Source organism: Stegodyphus dumicola, chromosome 12 (genome assembly GCF_044657685.1).
Source record: "Stegodyphus dumicola isolate Sdum_Otavi_A_Nest chromosome 12, ASM4465768v1".
Classification (NCBI taxonomy): domain Eukaryota; kingdom Metazoa; phylum Arthropoda; class Arachnida; order Araneae; family Eresidae; genus Stegodyphus; species Stegodyphus dumicola.
In genome coordinates this window covers 56392939-56417898 of record NC_140779.1, presented here as the reverse complement: position 1 = coordinate 56417898, position 24960 = coordinate 56392939, and the positions used below count along the sequence as shown (strand labels likewise).

At 31.9% G+C, this 24960-nt stretch overlaps 1 protein-coding gene across 4 annotated transcripts in view; it reads left to right on the top strand.

Moving 5' to 3' along the window:
* LOC118197446 (uncharacterized) overlaps positions 1 to 24960 on the top strand; it is an 873067-nt gene that overhangs the window by 755749 nt on the left and 92358 nt on the right. For 2 of the 4 annotated variants that reach the window (XM_085827734.1, XM_085827732.1), the window contains one exon: positions 11962 to 23129. The exons of the other annotated variants lie outside the window; for them this stretch is intronic. The gene's annotated coding sequence lies outside the window, so the exon portion shown is untranslated. Of the gene's footprint in view, positions 1 to 11961; positions 23130 to 24960 lie in introns of those variants that run through there. 4 annotated transcript variants of the gene reach the window in all.

Below are 24960 nucleotides of genomic sequence, written 5' to 3'. Positions count from 1 at the left end.
ATTCACTGCATACATCATTTCTTTAAAAATTCAAACCATTTTGCGATTAAAATTTTCGCAATTTTCATTTTTTTCTCATAATTTTTAATACTTTATTTAAAGATGACTTTGTGAACGTTTTTACCATCTAAACCCAATGCTCATTCTGCGCTGACATGCATATAAAGCCTTACATAACGACATTTTTAAATCAAGTTCTGGCCTCTAATGGATTTCTTAATCTTTTAAGCAACGCATTTTAATGTAAATAATTTAAGAGGATTACAGATTTGGAACGTCTAGACAGAGTTTAATTAACTGGAAGAAATGACAAAAGGATATTTGAGTAGCTTGATTCAATTATTCGTAAAAAATATTAAGGAAAAAAAATTCAAATTAACATTCATAAAATGTGACTCTCGTACATGTTTCAAAAGAATGCTCCAGAATTTATCAAACATTTTATGCATTTGCGCTTTTGTCTAACATTTTGGTAAACAGTATTTGAGCAACAGTACTGCAGGTATTTGCTTTTTGTCAGGCAAGTTACGTACAAGAATATTATAAAATTTGATTAGGAGTATCATGAAAATACAAATGCAAGTTTGTTTATCTTGAAAATGCAATTTACTCCTCTAAATCGAATGTGAATGCACTATTATGCAGTTTTCTTTCAAAGATATTGTATACCTAAACATCTCTTGAACGGACATTCATTAAAGCACATGCCTAGTCCGAGGTAAGGTAAAATGAGAAAGGTTGCTATGTATTTTAGTTGTGAAACATTTTATTAAAAATACACGAAGTAAATTTTTGCGAAGATTTTCATTGAAGAACCAGTCTTTATTAATAAGAGGTTGTAAGGACATTAGGTATTTTTCTTGGAAGTAGGCAAGATGGGCAAGTGGCCATACTTTTAAACGTAGATGATAAATCATAACCGTAAGCTGATTTGAGTTGGTGCTGCGTCGCAGCCAGATTGTAACCATATCGTGTAAACGAATTGAAACTTGGTATTTTCAGCGGCTAGATTCAGATTGCACTTTTTGTACAACAAGAAGTTATGGTTTGGTTTTTATTGTCATTTTGAATTCGTAAAACCACCAGAAGTGATAAATAAATGCAAGTTTAATTTTAAATAAAAGGCTATTGGTTGTATTAACAGTTAAATTCTTGCATGGGGCGAGAATTTGCCATAAGGTTTGCAAGTCAGTTCTGTCTGTCTACCACAAGAACAGCTCCTCAAGCAGCGAAAGTTTATAGGATAAATAATATGTTAATAGAAAATGGCAGCGAGGCTTTTTTTTAAATTTAAAAGAAGCTTTTGTTTTTGCACATTTAGATACTAAACAAGGTCATCTTTCTTTTTGAGGCTTATACTAAGAAAAATGTTCTCGTCTCCACCTTTTAAAATTCCGCTTTGTTTTTTACGCGTCCTCCCAAGGGTATAACTGAAGTGGCTTTCACCACCACTCGTGGAAAACAAATGACCTCTCAGAACAGGATTATACAAAAATTCCCTTTTCCTGAAACATTCCAAAGAGAGAAATTCATATTAAATTCTCGTAATACTGGCAGTTTGGTATTCCGTTCCATTTAAACGTAAACCCGGAAGTTGAATGCTTCTTGTGTAAGCTGTTGGTTGCAGAGCTAGAGAGGATTTCAGTCGTTGTTTCCAAATAACAGGTTGAATGACTTTTGGGAAGTTATGTAATCCTTGGCTATATGCATCACTTTAGAGTGTATGTCCTATCTTTGCTCAGATGGCATCTGCAAGCAAAACATGCTCAGGTATCAGTCCTTTACCCATTTAAATTTCGTTTAAATGAAACGCTAAATGGTTTTTAGTTAGAATTTCTCATTATAATGAAATTGTTTCATTCTTTCGAATGAAATTTTGACAGCATAATATTCTTTTCCAGTCATTTTTTTATTCTATTCTCCACCCCCTCAAGTTTCACTTAATATCTTTTTTTCAGTCAAGATGAGTAATGTTTAAGGATGTTGGTGGATGCGAAGTGTCTCAGTAAAGCAAATGATAGATTTTCATAAACATTATTTTTATCTTTTTTGTTGCCTTGAACGGTGTACTTTGTTATATTGCAGAAGCTGTTTGTTATTCTAAGCTCTAGAGAGTTATTCAAATCCAGCGTAACACTTAGTTGTTTGGTTGCTTGTGTAAACATTTTCTTCTTTTCGGTGGATGTAGTATCAGCCTACCTTCTGTGATGCACCCTGGGGAACGGATGTTCTCAGTGATGAGACAGCCAAATAATCGACAGGCAAAGGCTTAGCCTTTGCCAAAAATACATGAGTACTTGAGCTTGTCTATTCGGATAAAGAAGCTTTGTGATTTTTTTTAATATCCATGTTGTTATCAATTGCTTAGTCATTTTTTAAATGTTTCTGATGTTCAACGGACAGGAAATCTGTACAGAAATAAATAAAGCATTAAAAGCTTTAACAAATTTAGGTATGTAGTTTTTCCTTCTCTAAACAAGAGAAAAGTTAACAAAATCGTTTAAATATTTGAGTTTTACAATGTCAAGACATTTCCTAAAATAATTTAATTTGTGTAGTTTATCATATTCTGTTTGCGATAAGAATATATTTGATCTTTTGGATCTTTAAATGCAGGAAATCCTCCGAGAGGTAACACTTCGAAAAAATTAACTAGATTTTATTCTTCAAAATGTAGCTGTCTAGAGTTATTCCAGTGGATGCTCTGAGGAAAGCGACAATAAGAGCGTTCGAGTTCTAGCTCTCTGTCATAACTTGTTGAAATATGACAGAACATGTACATTCTGTAAACTGATTGAATCTGTCATAAATAAAAATAAATGAAAAATTAAAGCTCAAAGTGTCATAATAGGCAAAACTTTCCTTTGTAATGATGTGAAAAATTTAAAAAAAAAATAAATATTTAGACCATTTATTGAGGTGTTCGGAGGCACTGAAAAATAATTGCCTAATAAGCGAACTGACATATTATACACGCGACAACTAAAAGAGTTTGACCTGCACATATCCGAATTTAAAGTTTACTTCTTTAGTTGACTTTACCAATATACCAAAAACCTTCTTAATACACATTACAATTTAAATTAGTATTTACTTAATAGTAATGTCTTTTAATATGTAAAGGTATGTATCGTCTGGATTTGTACAGTCTATGCATTGAGGTATATGTTTTATACCTGCACGTGTTTCTATGCTAAGATATTTAAATAGCTACACTATTCAGTTCTCTTACTATCTGACAACATGTGCCGTTCTGCTTTGAACATCATCGCCCCTTCAGTCTAGATTCCCGCCTAATTAAGGAGCCGCGAATATCGAAATAACAGTCCTTCGGTCGGTCTTTTTGTGATTTACGGTGAGGAACATAAACGTCGTGGACAAATTTTGCTCGCTATTAATATAAAATGCCCCCAACAAGCTAATCGATGGAAAAGCGAACAGCGCCACCTGCCGTCGGCCAAGGCAATCTATCGATCCGACCGTTGAGAGGCAACATTTGTCCGCCTTGAATAAACATGGATGGCCCCCCGCTAAGTGTTTTTAGATGGACGCCTCTTCGAGTCATCCTCTTTTCTAATCATTCCCTTCAGCCTCCACTCCCTGTCCTCTGACTCGCTATCCTCTTTCAGAGGATAGGGGGGATACAAGCCTTTTATTAGTGCCAAAAAAGGGTAAAGACTTGTTTGTGGACAAAGAGGAAAATCGTGGCTTGAAATCTTAGTTGTAGGACTTTAGTTACAACATAAGCACTAGCTGATCTTTTGCTGCATTCAACGGTCACGGTATATTTCCTTTGGCTGTTTCGACTAATATAAAAATAGTAAAATTTCCAGGGTTACAAATATTTTCTGTGTTAATCACACTTTACCCTTTTACGTTCTGTCCTCTGTTACGTCTCCAAAGTTTCGGAGATGAAATTCCACGCTTTGAAATGAAGGTAGAGGAAAACCATCAAGTTGAGCATTTCTCGATTAAATAACGGGACAGGAATGTTTGCCTAATATCTAAGTGTTTTAATTGAAGAAAAAAGCATAAGACACGTACAAACATAAAACTCTTTCTATTGTAATTTATACTTGCACATGATAATAAATAAATAAATCAACCAAAATTAGCTTATTGAAGTAGTTGTGTTTAATTTAATACATCAATTATACATTTTAACTTTTTTAAAAGTTAATGATTATTTAAGTGATATTTTAGGACTGTCTAAAGAGAGAAATTAGCAGCGTGTTTTTATTTTTATTATTTATTTTAAATTAGCAAATTGTTGAATACTTGGAATTTAATTTGCACTGTGAAATATAGTCCATTTTATTCCAGCAAAATCATTCCGTTCTTCCAAGTCATAATAAAATTTACAACCTTTGCAGTTTTTAGTTTTACTATCTATCGATCATTCTGAAATATTTATACTTTTTAACTTTGGGCCTGCAAAACTCTCTAGTGACACGTTTTGAAAATACAAATATAAGATTGTTTTAATCATAGTTTTAAGCAAATTTATAACAATAATTTGAAAATCTAGATGTAATCTCATTTTCAGTAAACGATCTGTTTGTATGTTAAACTGGTTACTGTATCCTGCAAATACAAATATTTAAACTATTTCTATCGTTGTTATGCGCACATTTGTTGCAATATCTTGCGTATGCAGACAATAGACTGTCTTTATTACAGTTATATATAGACAGGTCATAATACTTTAAAAATACATATACAAGACTACTTTAGTCACAATTACATACAGTTTCTGAGGTAGATTTTACAATCCCATAAATGAAGGAAAAAATATAACATATTGGACGTAATGCAAATGATATCTTAAAGTGGATATTTTTAAATTCTGAATCTCTTTCACTTAGAGCAGTATAATTATTTTTTAGTCGCTAAGGTGTATGTCTAAAAGGCTGATTTATTTGCAAGTTTCTTTTTTTTTGTGTGTGTGTGTAAGACAGATTTTGTTGTGTACGTAACACCATCCCATATTCATGTTAATAAATTAGATTTTTATAAACCAGTAAGAAAACTAATAATAATACACATGTGAGACCAAACACTGTTATTATATCAGATTTGGCATCTATGCTTTTAAACAAAGAAACCATCCACCAAGATTTAGAAAGCACATTAATTGTCGAGAATTCTCCAAGTTTGACCTCTTTCCTTAATAGGATGACTATTTCAACTTGAGGTTCAAATAGTCACATTAACTGATTGCGATGGCAATTTTAAGATATATTATAATGCTTGCTTAGGAATCCGGAAGTGCATAATTTGTAACTGCAGACATTCATGGAGTTTGCTGAATAGTTACGGTCTATTTGGGTTTCCTCCTCCTTTCCCATTCGTCCTCTTTGCTCCAAGTAGCACCATCTCTTCTGTTCAGCAGTTTGCACTTCAAATTAATATGACTAATCACCTACTAAACCGCATAATACCAGCTGTGTGCTTTTCTAGCCTTTGCAAATTAAGCCTACCAGACATTATAGGCTTATTGGGCAATTATGCAACCAATCAGCGGGACTCTGAGTTTCGAATATTACCCGCTCTTCCCTGGAATGGAATCTAATTACGCTAGTTGTGCAACATGTGCTATGCTTCTGTGCTTGCAGCGGATCTGACCATCTGCGTTTGCACCCGTGATCATATAACTGTTTAATTAACACCATAGGTGAAAGCAAAATCGCAGAGCTAAGTAATTATGTTTATCATTCCTCAGTTTTATAAAGTGGTGTTTTTATGCGTGAGTAAGACAGCATAAGGAAACTCGTGCTTAAATTAAAATGTCTTAGGTTTGTATGTTAACACTTTTAACACCGGAAAGGATTTTTTCTCCTACTAAAAAGGCCAAAGACGTCATTTTAATGAGTTCAAGTAAAACCAAAAATTATAATATATTTAACGTATAATTTTAAAAGTGATACACTGATTATGCTAAATTTAGAATTATTGCTATCCTACAAACAGTAAATCATAATATATATTAAGACATAACATTTTTGTGAGCATGTGAATGAGATACAAAAATATAATCGTAACTCGGTACATTTAAAACATATTCATGAAATTAAACATAAATAATATGAATAAAATGAAATTTATAAATGACAGTTTTAAACGACATACATAAAATTGTACCTCCTTGCCTTTAAGTAAAAATATAATTCCTTTTATCGTTTTCTTTGATCAAAACACACACACACACAAGGTTCTGAGAAAAATATTTACACTCACGCTCCAAGAGTTAAGAGATTATCCCGGCACGAATTCAGTGCCCGAAAGTTAAAAAACAAAAATTACAAAAAGGTCTATATGACAAAACAATCTGAACAACTCAAAAAAAGAAAAAAAAATTTCAGCAGTGTACAAAAAGAATAAAACGCCTAATTTAAACTATAAAATTTTATTTAGGTTTTCCAATTAGGCTAAGCGTACTTTAAAACTATTATTTTATTCGAAAAATAGCAAAAGTTTTAAACGGCACTCTAAAAGAGTAAATCGGTTAGTAAATTTTCCAAACAATTTTAACGAAAGGAAAAATTTTCATAATTTATGAAGAAATTAATGTGAATAAAAACTCGAAGCCTTTATGAAAAAAATAAATTAACATTCAAATTGTTTGAATTTTTTGTTAACTATTTGAATTTGAGCATTCAAACTGTTTGAGATTTATTGAAAAATTGAGCATCTAAAATGTATGTCATTATTAAAAATTGCACAATCGAGATGTATACTCCAATTGTCTTCCAAAATAACTGCATGAATTCCAGAAAACAATTTAGGAACAGTTAAAAGATTGTAGATTATTAATAGAAGGAAATTATTTATACAAGGAAAGTGTAAAAATTTCAAAATCTTAATAATTGAATTATGCCGCTCAGATGGTATAGTGCTTAGGGAAGGTGACTGCGATACCAAAGAGCCCGGATTCGAATATCCGAGGAGGCATGGTTGTAAATGTACGTCAGTTCATAGGAGGCGAAGGTGGCCCACTTATTAGGTGCCTCCATAATAAAGTGAACACAACCATTTAGTAGTGGCCAAGCCGAAGTTGACTGTTACCCGCCATTTGGGAAAAAATAATTGATTTATTATACTTCAATAATTTTAATTGCAGAAAGAACAAGAATCTTATGATTGGTAATCCGATTGTAATAATGCTCTTCGTTAATAGAATTAAAAATAATACGTACACTTTTTTAAGAGCAAAAATATTGTCAATTGAATTTGCTATTAGTAGTAATATTTGCAATAAAACGGAATTTCACTGGAAAATTAAGTAAGGCATAAAGATTAGAATATTTATTATAATCAAAAAAGACTGAGATTTTTAGTCTCTGGGGAAAGGCGTTTAGCTTGTTGACAATAGAAAAAACTCTGGAATGAGTTTTATTGTAGGTAGTAGTCTGTTGAAGCTCTTCTTCAAAAAACAAATCATAAAATATTTCAAATGATGCTGACTACATTGTTAAGTAAAAGCTTTATAAGTTTAATTTGGCCATTTCTGGACCCTGACGTGATATTTGTATCTATAATTTAGTAATTTTTTATTTTGTTTAATTGTACGAATTGTTTTGTAATTTTGTATATTTTACTTTTGTTTTTTATGTTTTCGAGTGTTGAATTGGTATCGGGATAATATCTTGCTGTTTGAAAGTGGATGAAAATATTTTTGGTTAGAACTTTGCATTTTTTTCTTTATTTTATGTATATATATTGTTGCGCTTTTCTTTTCTGACACCAGTTGTTACGCTTTTCTTTTTCTTCACGTTCGTACGGGGTTCGTAGATTTGGAGTGAATAACTTGATGAAGTATTGAAACACACTTTATTTACCAATATTAATAAGATAACTCCAAAATCACTTTTTAGTTGTCGAACTGTTATAAACACGCTAACATGTTCAGCAACATGTCCTTCAAACTGTCAGACAATAACGGTGGAGACAGTTTCACTGTAAAGCACCAGAGTACAGCTTCCGGCTCTGCTTGGTCGTTCTCGGAACTCTACGTACTCTCGAGACTCTTCACGCTACAACTCGCAATGCATCGACGATACACAAGAGTATAGCTTTCGACTCAGCACAGTCTAAGACAAAACTCGACGATGCACCAATTCTCGATACACTAAAAGACTCTCTTGATGCACTCGACGATCAACTCGGCACTAGACTTCGAGACACTCGCTCAATGACTGGTTATCAGCTCGTTAGACGAGGCACACACTCGATACTGCGGAACATCATGGTTTATATAGCTTTCTGCTTGTTTCGACAACATTCTGGGCTAAATCGGTAAGAATTCGTTCCAGAAGGTTCCCATCCGTCCATGGTATGTCGCCAATTTTGTCGCCAAATGGGCGATTTTTCGTCAAATGGGACAACCCTGCCTTCCCTTGCCATTTTATGGTAGCCATAAACTCCTTTGCGGAGAAGCCATCTTACCGCGCCTATACATTTCGTAACACTGCCCCCTCCCAAGGACTGCACGTCCCGGGCAGTACAATTCTTGGTCAGAAGCATAATTCGATAGAAACAAAAGGCAGCAGAACAAATAACATAACTAAAGAAACAAACATTTACACTACATACAAACTTTACACAGAAATTAAATAAGAAAAGACATGCACAAGAATTATGGGTACCCCTAAGAATGAGAAGCACTAAGTACTATGGCCATAGTATGGGGCTATCCTGTCATAATGAACGACCTTGGATTTGGGATTAGGGGATTTACGGATCCGTATCACAACGTCGTTCAATCTGTTGAGGACTGTATAGGGACCCTCCCATTGAGAATGCAGTTTGGGAGAAACGCCCTTACGACGACTTGGATTCCACAGCCAAACCTTGTCGTTTTCTTGGAATTGATGTTCGGTGGTTCTTGCGTCGTATCTCTTCTTTATCCTGTCCGTCGAGTTGTTGATCCGCTCTCGAGCAAACCTGTGTGCTGTTTCCAACCGGGCCTGGGGGTCTTGCACGTACTCCTCAGGCGAAGAATGTATATCCGGAGGGCGGCCGATGAGCAGGCTACTTGACAGATGAAGATCGCTACCGAAGAGCATCTGTGATGGAGAACAGCCGGTGCTTTCGTGAACGGCCCTACGGTAAGCAAGCAGGAACAGGGGCAGCTTGCGATCCCAGTCTTCTTGGTTTTTGGAAACCATGAGCGAGAGGTGGTTCAGTATCGTACGGTTAAACCTCTCCACCATGCCATCAGACTACGGATGTAACGGGGTCGTCTGCGTTTTCTTGATTTCCAACATGTCGCAGGTCCCTTGAACACAGCCGAAGTGAAGTTCCTGCCTTGGTCGGAATGAATCTGGGAGTCCCAAATCTGGACACCTAGTTCTGTAACAGAACTTCAGCTGTCGTGACAGCCTCTTAATCTGGAACTGGGTAAGCTTTGGGCCACTTCGCAAAGTAATCCATGACAACGAGGATGTATTTATTGCCATCCTGCCATCCGTGTTCCGAGGAAAAGGTCCAATTATGTCGAAGGCAATTCGCTCGAAAAGCGCTCCTACATTATATCCCTGCAGCCTTCCTCGGCTATGGCTCTTCGGTCTTTTCCTGGCTGCGCAAGCATCACAAGATCGGCACCACTTCTCAACATCGTTTCTCGCCGAACTCCAGAAAAAGCGCTCTCGGACCTTGTTTAGTGTCTTCATACAGCCGAAATGCCCTCTTTTTGAGCTGCTGTGTATTTCCTTCAGAACATCAGGTATTCCGTTTCGAGGAAGAAGCAGCAGCCATCTCTTATTAGTTCCATCGTCGCTTTTATAAGTCGATATAAGGTTCCATTTCGGAAGTGGAGTGATTCAAGATAACCCAGTACCTTTTAGTTGCAGGGCTGAAGAGGGAAATGTCCTGCCACCTGGGTTTTGTACTGGATAATTCCTTCAGTTCTATTATTGGCCTAATGTCAGGATCCGCTGATTCGTCTTCTCTAACTTTTCATCACTCCAAGGATCTGGATCAGTTGATGTTGAAGATGTTACTTGCCGGATACTCGGATTCACCAACCCGTACTTAGCTTCTGAGAATAGGCCAAATTAAATTGGAAAATAAAGGAGCTATCGCAAAAATTAATTAAATTAAAGTTAGTAACTAGCTTTCATTTTTTTATTTTACACGCACGTACACACATATATATATGTAGGTTGTTCGATGAATGAGTCACTGTGTAAAGAAATTTTCTTCCTTCTCGCCGCGTGCCTTCGTGGCGTAATTGATAAAACATTCGTCTGACACTCAGGATGATCGGAGTTCGAATACAGTCGAAAGCGTAGCGCATTGTCTCACATTTTTAGACAAATTAAAAAAAATATTCTGCTTCTATAATTCAAGAAGAGGTTTTATTTGATGTACTCTCCAGTGTGGTTGGGGTAACAATTCAATAGATATACTAGATATACCAACCTGTCGATTCCTTGCCTTTCTAAATTCTTTAAAGAACATTTTGGACTGGCAGTGGAGGCATAAAAATGCATTCTGGACATCGACATCGGACACCAAAAGCTTTACCGTCTGTGTCCTCTTCACGGGGCTTAACAGATGAAAATCACACGCTGATACATCAAGACTGCACAGAGAGACAGAGAGAGTAATAAATCTCAGCAAGTTTGCCCAATTTTTATCAAGATGTCAGCTGCTCCATATGGAGTTTCATTTTCCTTCGATAAAATGATACCTAAAAGCGAAATTCCAGGTGGTCGTTCTTAATCTTCTTCTTCAAACATTCCAACGTCGCATTAGTGAGCAGCTGTCACTGGGGCTTGTTTTCGCCATTATTCGATGCAAAATAGTCTACCACAATCAATGAAAAGTGTCATTAAAACCTGTCCATTACGAGGCAGAATGCAATTTCTCGGATTTAAGTAAAGAAAATATTTCCATTACAAACTCGTGCGCTTCGTTTCGGTATTCAAAGTTGTAATCTTGCATGTTCTTCGTCATCCGCCACTTAGATTTGCATATGCTTCTTCTTCCGTCGAACTGCCGGGATGCGGCAGGAGCAAGTACTGCAGACTGCATAGTTTCAGTCCACAGAAACTGAACCATATATCATTGAGCATATAATGGAGAAACATATTACTACATTCATTCGCATTTGAGGGTGGTCTAACATCTATTAATATCGTGCTTTTAAATTTTCACTATCTTCTAACTACTCAGTAAACGTAAAGGACTGTCGAAGGACAATGTCCCAATCAAAGTAAAGTTGAATAAAAAACATTTATTAACACATCGACCTGATGACTACAGAAATTAAAAATTCTCATAAACTGAACTCCGTTAATTTACGGGTATATGAACAGCTTTCCAAGAAAAGTCCAAATTCAACTCAAATCGAGTATAGTACAACAATATTCGCATACCCTTGCTTAAACCTTAGCTCCCCTTGACTCAATCACTTTCAAAAAGTCATAAAAGCATCTTTGGCGGAAGCCGTATTTCAAACAGCTAAATTCAGAGTAGAGTAACAACCGGCCTAAGCTGCCAACCGATGTCTGATAAACTTTGAAACTTACACTTATTTATGCTTTAAGCTAATTTGCCTTCTGGTGGAAGCTGACGAACGTAAAAGTATACAAAATTCAAAATGATAAAATAAATGGCTAAATGAAACAAGGCCCTATATATCTAATTTCGAATAAAACAGACGACTAACAATGTGCATGTAACTTGCGCAAAAACTATATCAGTAAACAAAATAGGTTTTTCTTCGTTCAACAAACAACAAAAAATCCAGTCCACTTATTTGTCAAATAGCTCTTATTACGATCGAAAATTATTATTTCGAAAAATAGGAAATAGCATAATGAAATAATAAAAACATATTTATTCAATTTAATTAATAATAATGCTATACAAGCAACCATTACAAAAAATATTAGTTATTTATGATATTTTAATTTCAAGATGACTGATATTTCTGCAATGTTTTATCTCTTTTAGGTCTTTTTGCCAGAAGTGGGAAGAAGCCGTAACCGAATGGGCTACCTCTCCACGTTTCCGGGATATTAATAAACCGGCGTCTGTACAGACAGACCTTACAGACATGTCGTTGTGATAGAGGGGACAAGAGGCCTATTTCTCCTCCCCATCGGTTCGTTTTGACGGACTCGGACTCGGAATTGAGGCCGCCGTTCTAAAAACTTTTTGACCGTTAGTTGATATCTCTCTCTACGCTTTCACTGCAGACAAAAAAATATACTCTTTTTTCTACCATTTTCATTGACAATTGACACTTCATTGCTGACTCGCCCGGTGCTGCACACCATTTGCATTCTCATCTCAGGATCTCGTTTTCTTCGCAATTTTGTTATCGCTTATTGTCCATTCCCATCATCACTTTGGCCATATTTGAAAAATCAAATTTACAGCAATTTTCCCCTTAAATGTAGACCGATAATAATAACGGTTCAGTTTCGATGTCATATTAATATTTTAATGCACTCATAATTTTTGGCTTCATTGAAAAGTTTTGCAGATTTAATGTATACGTTACTAAATGTTAATATGCTTTAAGAATGAAATTAATAAGATGCCGTTTGTTTAGTATAACCTAATGTAACAATTTTAAATTCTATTTCTCGGAGAAATAATTAATTATTTCCAAGCTAAATTTACTATAATGAATTAATGTATTATTAACGGTTCAATATTATTCGTGTTTATTTTATATTCATTTTATTTTCATTTCATAATTTAAACTCCATTATCTAACACGAGTTGTTTAGATAATGGAGGCTTCAGACAATGTTTAGATTTATTTTATGAAAAGATTGTTAAATAATTAAATGTGCGTATACATTTATTTTGCCTTCCTTTTAAATATACTTATCATCTCCATATGTGTAAAGTTTTTAAAATGCTAAAATATAAAATTTATGGGAATATTTTGAAAATTGAAATAAGCTTTTAAATTTTTAATTTCCTTTAAGCAATGCCTGACGGATAACACATTTTCAGCACTACTGCAGCTTAACTTTGAATTCGATGCATTAATGAATAAACTTTATAAAGAAAAAAAAAAGGTTTATAATTTAAATCACCGACTCATGTAATATATATCTAAATATATAATTATGTTTTAAAACTTGCACTTAAAAAAAAGAATGCATAAAATTTATATATAAATACCAATATAAACGATACATATATAAAATAAAACTTAAAACTGGGAAAAAAGTTTTTAAAGAATTTCAAAGCATTTTAATTAATTTATTTTGAAAAAAAAAAAACATGAGAAACTGTTAAAGTTAGAATATAACTAGATGGTAAATAAAAATTCTTTTAAAAAATAATTTTCTAGAAAGATTAAAATTGATGCTAAAATATTTTTAAAACCCCTTTAAAACTAGAAGTATTTTAATTATTCAGATTTCAATGCCTTAGATCGACTTATCAAGCGGTAATAATTTGGAACATAAAAAAACCGAAGAATTAGGGAATTCTGAACTTACATTTCCCTTACTTGACTCTTTGAACAAAAATTAAAAAAAAATAAATACAAACTGCAACATATATTTTCGTGCTTCAGAATAATTACACCCATACTCAAAGAGACAAGGGATTACTCCAACGCAAGGTCAATATCCGAAAAATATAAATTAAATTTCAAAATTACAAAACATTAAAAAAGCTAATAATTACAGCAAAATCGATAGGAAAAAAATCGTTGAGTAAATTACGTCGATATACATAATAATAATACAATGGCTAAATTAACTATAAAACATTTTAAAACTTATTATTATTTTTTTACGTAACAGATTTCGCCCTCAAGTCAAATTACTAAAATCTCTAATTTTATTCATAAAACCGAAAGAAATTTTAAATCACATTAGAGATACATAAATGCATTAAAAAACTCTAAAAGAGAAAAACATTATAATAAATTCCGCTATAAAATATAAAACCATGTAGAACTTACTAGAATTACGGAAGGAAACAATATATGTATGCATATATGTATAACATCTGTTTCTTTAAAATGATATGCAAATTTTCAGCCTTTTTTATATTTTTAATTCTTTTCAAAATGCAATTTTCCTACTCTAATTTCATTTAATAAGAATTTTTAAGCACCTAAGAGAATACGTAATTAAGTGAATCAGCTCGAAATTGGTTCTGACTGGCAAGAAAACCCGGGTAGAAATTACATTTCTAAACACACACAGCAAAAAAGCAAAAACTAGAGAATTTATTCCAGCTCCCTTCAGAGCAGATTTTCTTGCATTATCCATCTATAGTGTCATATTTTACACATTATAATTATTCAAAAAACTTGAAGGGACATGATTGCATATTTTAAATATCCCCTCCAATTTTGATTGTTTTAGCAAGGTACCCAGTTTTGAGAATGCAAATGGATTTTGTTTGTGGGGAAGCAGGAAGCTAGCTGCCAGACTGAGGAAGTCTTCTTTTTTTTTAATTCCATTTTAAAGTGTGCCTGCGGCGTGACCCACTCGAACAGTCATTGCTCTACAGAACTGTATTTGGCAGGATTATCAAATGCAATTATCTACTCAACCAAGTTGAGGAATAGTTTCATGAGTGCTGTGTTTGTGTGATTCGAGTTCCAAGATTGAGCTCTTTGGATGACGACAAATTCTTTTAGAATCCATCCTATTCCCAGTACGCTGCATTATAATTAATTTATAAATTATTCTTTGAGTGTACAGATATCAGTTTTCAAAGTCTAAGCAATCCTATCAAGATACCTACTCACCTAACATTCTTCGCTTCTGTTGGAATACCAATATGGAGCTGAAACGGAGAAAAGGAACTGAGAACGGAAATTCGAATTTGCTCGTCTTGAAATTTTAAAATTATCTGCATGAATTTTAAAATTATGTGATGAAGATAGTATGTTACATCATTAGCAGTGCTTCCCAGCATGTTGGTGTCAATCATATCAGTACAACTTCAGTAAATGGAAGGTTGAAAAGAGTGGTCAGTTGTATTAATGATAAAGGGATTATGTCAAATAATTTTTATTAACGAAATGTGCAACAATAACACCATTTCTTGTAACTTTTCAGTTCATCATTTAAATGCTAATTCAAAATATTTTCTATCAGTCCATTGTCTTAAGAACTAGTGTTCCTTCATAATGAAATCTAACATTTTTTGTATGTAAAAATTTGAAGTTGATAGTTTTACGTAGTTCTTCCCTTTCGAAAAATATCTTGTTACGCAATACTCAAACTAATCGGAGAAGTTATTCTGAGCTGAATTTATCATAATAATTTTATAAATATTCTTCAATCTTCTGAGATCTCCCAAATCCTTGTTGGGAAGCACTGGAAAGAAAAGAAAACACAAGCAAATCTCTTAGGATTGCATTGAAAGTTAAACAATTACTGTGAAAATTTTATTGAATATTTACTAATTTTTAAATGCTCATCTATGTAAATCTTTAATATAGTGTCATGTTCACAGTGTTTCATGTATCACTAATAAATGTTACATATCCTTATTCTATTTTAAGGGCATAGCCGTTTTTGTCAGTATTCAAATTTTAATTTTAATTTTATTTGTTTTTAATAATAATCACATTCTCTTGAGATTACACATTTCAAATCTATTTCATTTTACCGTGGTTTCGTTTTATAAGGTATTAAAAAATTCCTGAAACACATTTATCTCCAATTGGGGAAGGAATATGTTTTCTAGTGTGTATTTCCAGATATATAAACTTCAGATTTTTCAGTTTTTCTCTGAGCTAAAATTTGAGTTAAATTCTTCAAATGAAAATTACTTAAAAATGTATTTAACATTCTGAACACGTAAAGGAGAGAATACACAAAGGTAAATTTCTAATACATGAAGTTTATTCCTGTCATCTGTGAAAATTAATTAAAGAAAATATAAACATATTTTCTTTAATTAATTTTCAAGACTCTAGATATCCAGAATTCTATTTATTATACTTCTAGGCCCTATAAAATTCATATGTTATTGTTTAAATTAAATTTTTTAATTATTTACTTTAATCTAAATATCATAAAAGATAATAAAGTGCATATTTCTTAAATTTTTTATTTTTCTCTGATGAGGCCTTCTGGTCATCCAGGTTTTCGATTCTATTATGAAAGCCCGCATATTTTGTTTACGAGTATCAGAGATGATTATTATATAAAATCAAACACATGCGTGAGGTACGATACATATTAATTAATATTATTTACAGTATAATTACAAGATCATAAAAACACGATTTAACACCGTCATATGTCTTCTCGTCAGACGAGAGCATTTTAGCGTCACCTAGCTCCCTAAGTATTGTTTTATAAAAACAATTCATTATTTTAAAATTCTTTTATTTTTTCAAAATTAATAATATGAACAAAGTTCTTTTTTAACTCTCCTTCATTCTCTGCTATTTTTAATAATTTCGATGGGATTTTATTCCATCAAAGTTTATAGGACATCTTCGTCTAACTTTACAAATCATCCAAGAATAGGGCGATCTTCTAGGCACGGTTTCTGGAATTCCAACTCAAAATTTATGAATTTCCAACTGAGAATTCCTGGATCCACGCTCACACTAGCTCTCACTTATTGTCTGATCCCCATATATTGCATTGCATTAATGCATTAATAATTATTTAATGTGCCTCATAAAGAAAAATATGCCAGGTGTGCTAGTTTTTCCTTTCCAATTAAGTTTGAAAATAGCTGTTAAAATTTAACTGTATTCATCAAAACATGTACTAAGACGACTTACAGAAAATCTGCATCTATAGCAATTTGATTTAGGTAGTTAATTGCCTTCCCCTCCAACAAGTGAGTTCTGTTGAAAGAAACCTGTTATTTTGAGGATGATTCCATAAAGTTATTCTTTTTCGGCCCGTCTTCTATCTGAAAATCTGATTGGGGTTACTCCGCAAATATGGCAGCAGTGTTTGTGATGTAAGAAATTATCTCTGTTACAAACATAATTTTATACGAGTAGACATTAAAGTAGCAGTTCTCTATTATCCAATTCAAAGGATTATGAGCTAATTTCTAAATACCATCGTCTACCTTAAGTTTGAGATATATTTCGTCCATTCATGCCGCTTTTAAATTACATTCAAACCATTGGCGAGAAATTTGACAAATCCTACTGCTGACATTAAATGGCATATTAAATCTTTATTAAAAGAGTATGTTAATCCAGATTATAAATATAGAGCTAATCTTTGACACATTAATAGGCTTATAAGCAATTAATAGCGTCTTTATGTTTAACACAGCATTTGAAAATATATTATTAAGCACATTTGTTTGTCCGACTTCTGAAGGTAATCTGTATCATTTTGTGGTTTGTGATCATTGATAATCACCCGATTTCTTCTATAAAAAAAAGTGTTTTTTTCCCTATCGCAGTTTATTGAAATCGACTTTACATAATTAACTAACTGAAAATTTTCATAAATGATTACCAATCTTAACTGAAGTTTCTCTTATATTTTGCTTTCCAGTTTTAGAAATTTTCAGCCTTTTCTTTTTTTTGAACTCTTCCTTACTGTCCTTATTTTTAAATTTTTTCGATATTATTTAAACATTTCTATTAATTTTTATATTTCTTTTGTATAGACTAAGTACTTAGAATATATCTTCACAACCCATGCCAAAATTTGCCAGCATGATTTTATTATCCGTTTATGCCAACAATGGTCTAAGTTCTGCAGTGGTAAAATTGGTAGTTGGTCGTTTCCCTTAGGACATGCAATAGGACTTACTATTTTATCCTACGGAAAGAAATAAAATAAAACTGTCGACATCCTGTGCTTATTGGTTAACTTAGTTCTTTTCCTCGGCTTTTCCATTTAATCTGAAGTTTACCGTTTTCGCTGGAGATTTATTCCCAGTGTTTAATTCAGTATGCATTCATTTATCTTATTGTAGCTGCTCCTAACCGGATCTCTCCCGTAATTATCACATTTTACATTATCTCTCTTTATATGTTTTCAGTGCTATACTTCCAGCATATACAGTTTTACCTATAGTTTTATTATGCGACTTTCTGCTGTGATCAGTAAACTTGGCAAATATATAAAATCTATGTCAGTTTTTTAAATGTTCGAAGTATTTTATATATTAAATTTCAGTTTGATATATTCTTTTAAAGACTGGATAGGGAAGCTTCAAACAGCAATTTTAATACTTTATTCTGATATAATATATAAATTAGTAATGAAAACCCTTCATTTTAATACGGTCTGTCGTGTGCAGGTATATATATCAGCGCTACAGTAAAGTTTGGCTTCCGCATGAAAAATATTTTTTCCGCATGAAAAATATACCAGTTTACAATGGACACTCATAAACCTTCTGAATCAAAACGCAAACACCAGCGGTCTTCATTATCAATCACACCATTCTCATTTTCAATACTGAATGCTTTTAATGAATCTTGTATGTGCTGCCACCTGAGCTCAAAAGCATAACATATCTATAAGACAAACCTGTATTTTGTAATTCCCCCCTCGCATGTTGCGATTACATTATGGCCTCTCTTGGCATGTGACTCTGTTTTGTAAAACCTACTAGCTTATAACGTTTGATTTTACGTAGAAAGGTATATCTTAGTAAATCCCTGCAATAGTGGCGATTTTCACGTCACCTAAGAATTAATTTTCTATTTGCACTGCAAGTTAACTGAAAATTTTCCAAAAATTTCATAATGACTCGCAAAATTCACTAAACCATATATCTTGTTAATGTTTTTCCACATTTGTCAATGTTCACTTTCCAGTAGAAAAAAAATGCCAGATCTTTACTATTCTACAATTAATTTATTACTATACAATTATTAATTATATAATTTAGTATTTTCACGATATTTCTGAAGATAGTGAACTCTTTTACCTAAAGAAATGTACAAATTTTGTTTGTTTTATTTTTGTAAGAACAGATACGTTACAGTTTCTTATTGTTAAGCTGCATTTCGATGAAAACAATTTTCATTTAAAAATAAGTTTGTAATATTTTAGAAACATCCAAAGATCATTCTATAGATTTAAGAAAATAATAATAAAGTATTTCAGCATTGAGATTTATTTTATAAACCTTGTCTTAGACATTTTATATTAACTTTATCGTCTGTTTCACGTTTATTAGGAATAAACGTCATAATTAAAGAGATCCATGAAGCTTGTTTCTCAGCTGATCTATACATAGCTAATGAAGAATAAGTCAACAGTGTAAACTCGTACACTAAAATTGGCAAAAATTAGCAAGTTCGAACAACTAAAATACAGTTTTAGGTTAAACTATTAATTAACTCAAGCATTATATAGTAAATTTGTTTACTAATATGAATAACAAAACTTCTGCAGGCTGTGTAAGTTTATTAATGTATATTAACTTCATACTGCTGCATGTTTTGTTTTGTTTTCTAATTGTGGAAGCGATACGCGGAAATACAACAGCTTCACATCAAAGTTTGTCACTAATATTCACTCTCATACATTCAGTTACATACTTACAAATATAATTTACTTTTCCCTACTCCAAACTTTTGAAGCAATATTCGTGCACTGTGAACATGACTCTTGCTTTAACTATGTATTACATTTGTTTTCGTTTGTAATTTGTAGTATATAAGTAGAATGGAAGACGTTTATGTATTTGTCACTATATATTACTTATATGAACCTGTGCATTGTCATTTGTTAATTAGTTCAAAGTTTATAAATCGGGTTTTAACCCTACGTCAGAAGATAAGGCTGAACTGAGGTTATATTCACATTTCTGAATTTTTCATACTGCCTTGGAAATAATTTCAGGGCAATTTACATTTAACTAACTTGCTAAATTCTAAATTAATTAGGATTCAATTTTTAATTATTTTTAGCATACTTTTGCAATATTAATTATGTATTTACGTTTTCAGGTAAACTAAACCAATAGCTGTGGGAATAAATATAATAAAAATTAATTAAAGTACCAAAATCCGAATGCTTCTCAATTAAATGGTAACAGAATTAAATTTGATCCTTATGTAACTGAAGTAAACTCAAATTAGTTTCGTTCATTAAATGTTGAAATATATTTATAGAAATTCATAATATTGAAGCATTCCTAAATTATAGTTCATCAATGATAATTTATTCCTCAGTTTGCTGAACGACTCTGATTACAGAGACCTGCAGATTATCCATACTTAAAATGTAGCTTAATACACATCATAATGAGTTTCTAATGTATATTCATTCGTAACTGGACATATAAAATAACGTACAGAGACAGAAAGGTTTTAAACATTTCATAGCATTACCTAAAATATTTTTTGCGTTAATTAAACAGATAGACTTTTTTAAGCAAAAACAATTTTATAAAGATAATAATTAATATACAATAAAAAACCTGTAATGATAAATTTAATTAATTTTAAAAGAAATTTATGAAATTGTTATTGAAAGCGATGATGAACTGATTAAACCTATAAATTAATAGATGTACTATAATGATCTAACGGAGTACACTTCGTGCAAATTTATTTGTCAAAACATCCGATTATTGATAATGGAAACGTGAATTCCTAGATGAAGTTAACAGTTTTAAACTTATCCGATTTTCTTTTCGAAAATTTAAAAATTTTGATCATAAAATGTGTAATATTTGTAATTATTAATAATTATAAATAATTATAATTATTAACAATTATAAAATTTAGATTTTAAAATTTATTCTCATAATATTTTATTGGCATATATCACTAAGAAATTAGCAAATTCACAATAAAATGACAGTTTTATTTAACTTTACGTTTTTCATCTTGGGGCTTTTCATGAAATAAACTTTTCATCTTTCATAAACTAAACTTTAATGAAATTTAAATTTTTTTTCGTAATAAGCAGTAATTTTACTTCTGTTCTTTGAAATTATTAAATTTATCATAAATTCTGGAAATATAGGACTATAATATAAACATTAAGAAATTAAAATTTGTCGGCTGTTTTATTTATCAAATAAAGAACCAATTATAAATATCATAAACTTGATAGGTACTGCGCAAAAGAAATTCTAAACTTTCATTGACATGGCAATAATTAATTTCAAAGATACTTCTTTCGTAAAAGTAATTCCAGGTATTTCTTAGACATAAGTGACATATCGGGCACATCACTTTCATAATTTTATTGAAATTCCTTTTAATTCTGAATAAAAGTCCTTTATTCAGCATAAATAAAGCACATAAATACGTGAATTGAATTATTAAATTCTATCCCAGTTTCTCACAAAATTAATTCGATGAAAAACTTTAAAATCTATTTAATAAGGTTGTGGAAGAATAGTGTTTAATTTAGCAAGTGTAACTTTTGAAAAAAATAAAATTAAGTGAAATTAAGTATAAATTTATTTGTGAAGGAATATTCGTTTTTCTAGTGACCAACAATATATTAAAAAGACTAATAAATTTTACAATATTTAACTATTCTTAGCTGGAAAATGTATTGAATGTCAAAAACATTTGTTTTGTAAAACGTTTTAAGGTTTTCTGGTTGTAAACTAGGTATAGCTCGTTTTATTTAAAAAGGATAGTTAAGCAGATCCTTTTTCTTAATTTGTAACTTCTCTTTGGAATTCATACCCTTTTACTGACATTAAATCATGTGTGTGAAACATGAAAATGTATCGATTCAAAATCAGCCAATTTTGTTGTTAATGAAGAAATAAGGCGTTGTATAAATATTGATGTTAATCACTATATAAACATTTTTAAACATGTTTCTTAGAATAACATAAACTCTGCATAATTTCAAAAATGAGCTATTTGGTTTGACTAGTGAAAAATTCATTTGGTAAATAATTATATAATTAAATCATTTTCTTTTAAGCTGCACAAAATATAAATTAAATTCACATGATAATATTTAAGCGAATTTCATATTAGGATGAAACTGACAGTTTTAATTGATTTTCGTATCAACAAAGATGCTACTATTTTATTCATTATTTAGTGGTTGATTTAGTTTTCTCAATCACCATAAAAATAAATTTGTTGGGGGTGTTTTATTCCCGGTTCAGGGCTCAAAAAGCCTGAAGAGGATTTTGATTATAGCAGGACAAAGCGGCGACGTCAGCCTGCATTGTACAAATATTTATAATCAATCAAAACGTGAATTTGATTCGAATCTTGTAAAATTGTAAAATAATGAAGAAATAAATTTTCAATAATTAAGACTGGTCATTTGTTTATTACATGTATTTGTATTTTTAAATTAGTACTATTCCTGTTTAATTACTTCACTTACAAAAAAACTTCAGCAAAGAAAGCAATACAGAATAAAACATAAGTTACATGATACGTACAAAAAATGCCACTTCATTAAGTAAAAGTAACAAAATACTATGAGAAAAAAAGCAAATGCTCATCTTTCTTTTGATCTTTTGTAATGTGTAGAAAGACAAGTAATTTTTCCATGATGAATGAGAAAACTATTTTTCAGCGGAAATTTTTTCCCCTACAGTTGCAGAGCAAAAGTTAGGAAAATTTTTCATAAGATTTTCAGATGAATCTAGAATGTCAGTGAGAATCAGTTTTAATGATACCACCTTTGATTTCTAAATTTTTCATACTACGCTAATATTTATGAAAATAATTATAATGAAAAGCTTTATATATTTAAATATAAGACGCTGCAGTATATATATTTAACTTACAAGATTTTAGATAAGTTAAACATCTCTAAATACATACGTCAAGAAAAAATAATATATTTAAAACAATTAACTGACAAGTAAATACATTTTAGAAGTTGCATAATTGTGAATTAGACTTATTAAATTTGATTATTGGATTCCGTGTTTTATTCTAGTTACAATTCAGCTTTTTATTATTATATCAGTTGATTTAAAATTTGTTTTGATAAGGAAGTTTATATTATTTTTAATTATGTTTATTTTTATGTTTTATATTATGCATGACTTATGTAACTGTATGTTTGCTTTACGCTTAATTTCACCTTTTTTCTTTGTTATAGTTTTAATAACTGATAATATTTTAAGCTTGCACAGATTTTGTTTTATTATTTCATTATTATTATTTAGTCAATGATTTATTATTTAGTTATTATATATACATATGTATGTTTCTTTTGCATTAAAATATATCATACTTATATTGTCTGTTTTGTTGAATTTATGCTAGCTGCAGTCTCTCAAAATTAGAATGAAGCATTTTCTTTTGATGTTGTTTCCTCGAACACGAAAGAGCGAATGCATTTACTCTGTAACATATTGCAACAATTCAACAGCAAGTATCTGAGGATATTTTAAGATTCAGGATACATTTTACATCATGAAACTTCATGCCAAATTTGTATTAAGAACTGCGAAGTATAAAATTGCAATACAGAATTATGCCTACAGCAACAATCTTCAAACCTAAAGCACAAACATAAATCCACACAATCACAGTCTATATCCTTTCTCACTGTAAGAAAAGTAAAATAATTAATGTGCTCGATTTAATTTTATGCAACAATTCCATAGAATAATTTATTATGTTGTAGGTAAAAATGAGTAAAAAATTAAAATGGTAGTTGTATAGCAATTTTATGTTGTATTTAAAACCTATTATAAAGTAAGAGAAATAGCAGTTTTGTCTACTATCATATTTCTGAAGCAAAGAAAACATCAATCATTAGTCATTTTTGTTGATATTTTGTATTCATTAATAGTGAACCATGCCAAAAAGATTCTTCTGCACAACAGACATTTAAAAGGAATAATTTTGGTTTTTTCTAGAACAGGTTACATCATTATTGCAATATTCTCTATTATAATCAATAAATGTTAAATGATATCTCAGCGAAAACGAATAGTTTAAGCACAAGTGTTTAAAAAATCAAAGAAGAAGTTGGCAAAAATAATATAACAGAGTAACGGACAGTTAGAAACAACCAAAAGGCCAATTAAGAGATCCCGCAGGCTTTTGGTACGATAGGGCTTTCGTATAGAAGCAGCATGATGCACTGTAAACGTGAGTGAAAATTATGAAGCGGGAGAACGTTATAAGCTCTGATTTCAATTGGACCTTTAGTGCAATGCTCTGAGTTTGCTCAAGTTTAAAGCTATCTCAGTGTGACATGTCTAAGAAATAATTCTGTACACAATAGGTAGTACAGGTAAAATTGAGCTGGAATACCAGAATTTTACCGATGGTAGTACAGATGAAGTTTCCCCATCACTAACATTGCAGCTCCATCCTAATTTTGATGGGGGGGGGCTGAAGAAGATCTACAAACATGTCCTAGGTTTCCCACCTTTCTTCCCTACCAGCAAACTTGTCGGAAAATCTTTTAACATCGGCAGTATTGTGAATGCGCCTCATCGCACACACACTATACACTTACAAACATCTATATCATCTCTAAGTTTCGAACGTAGACGCGACCATACTGTGACCAACGTCGCTCCCTGATCAGTGCTGCTGTTTACACAACATCTGTACAACGTTATTAAAGATGAAAAAATTAGGAACTTGAAACAAGATCAAAATGTTATTCATGTGGGCAAAGTATCCCCTACAGCATTGTTCTTGAGCTTGGGCGGCATTTCAGATGATAGGAAAGCTATCTGAAAATTGAGTAACAGTTGTCTACGAGAAGCACCAGCGACACAGGACTAGTATTGTACTTTATAGACAAGGAAATATTGACTGCCGATAGCGAGTGAAAACGTCAGATACTCGCTGTGTACTAATATGGACATCTGATATCGCGTTTCACTTTGGCCTTAAACTTTAGATACGAAGTGTCAGTACGATGCGTGCCACTGACGACTATCCTTTGCGGACTGCGTTTTCTGAGATGTTGAGCGGAATAAGTCTCACTAGCGATTTTGAGCACCTAAGCAACTGTATTGAACGGAAACATTACTGACTGCTATTATAGCAACGTTCTCGTTTCTTTTGTAGATCGTTTCCGGCGTGCAGGGGGCCGTGATTTT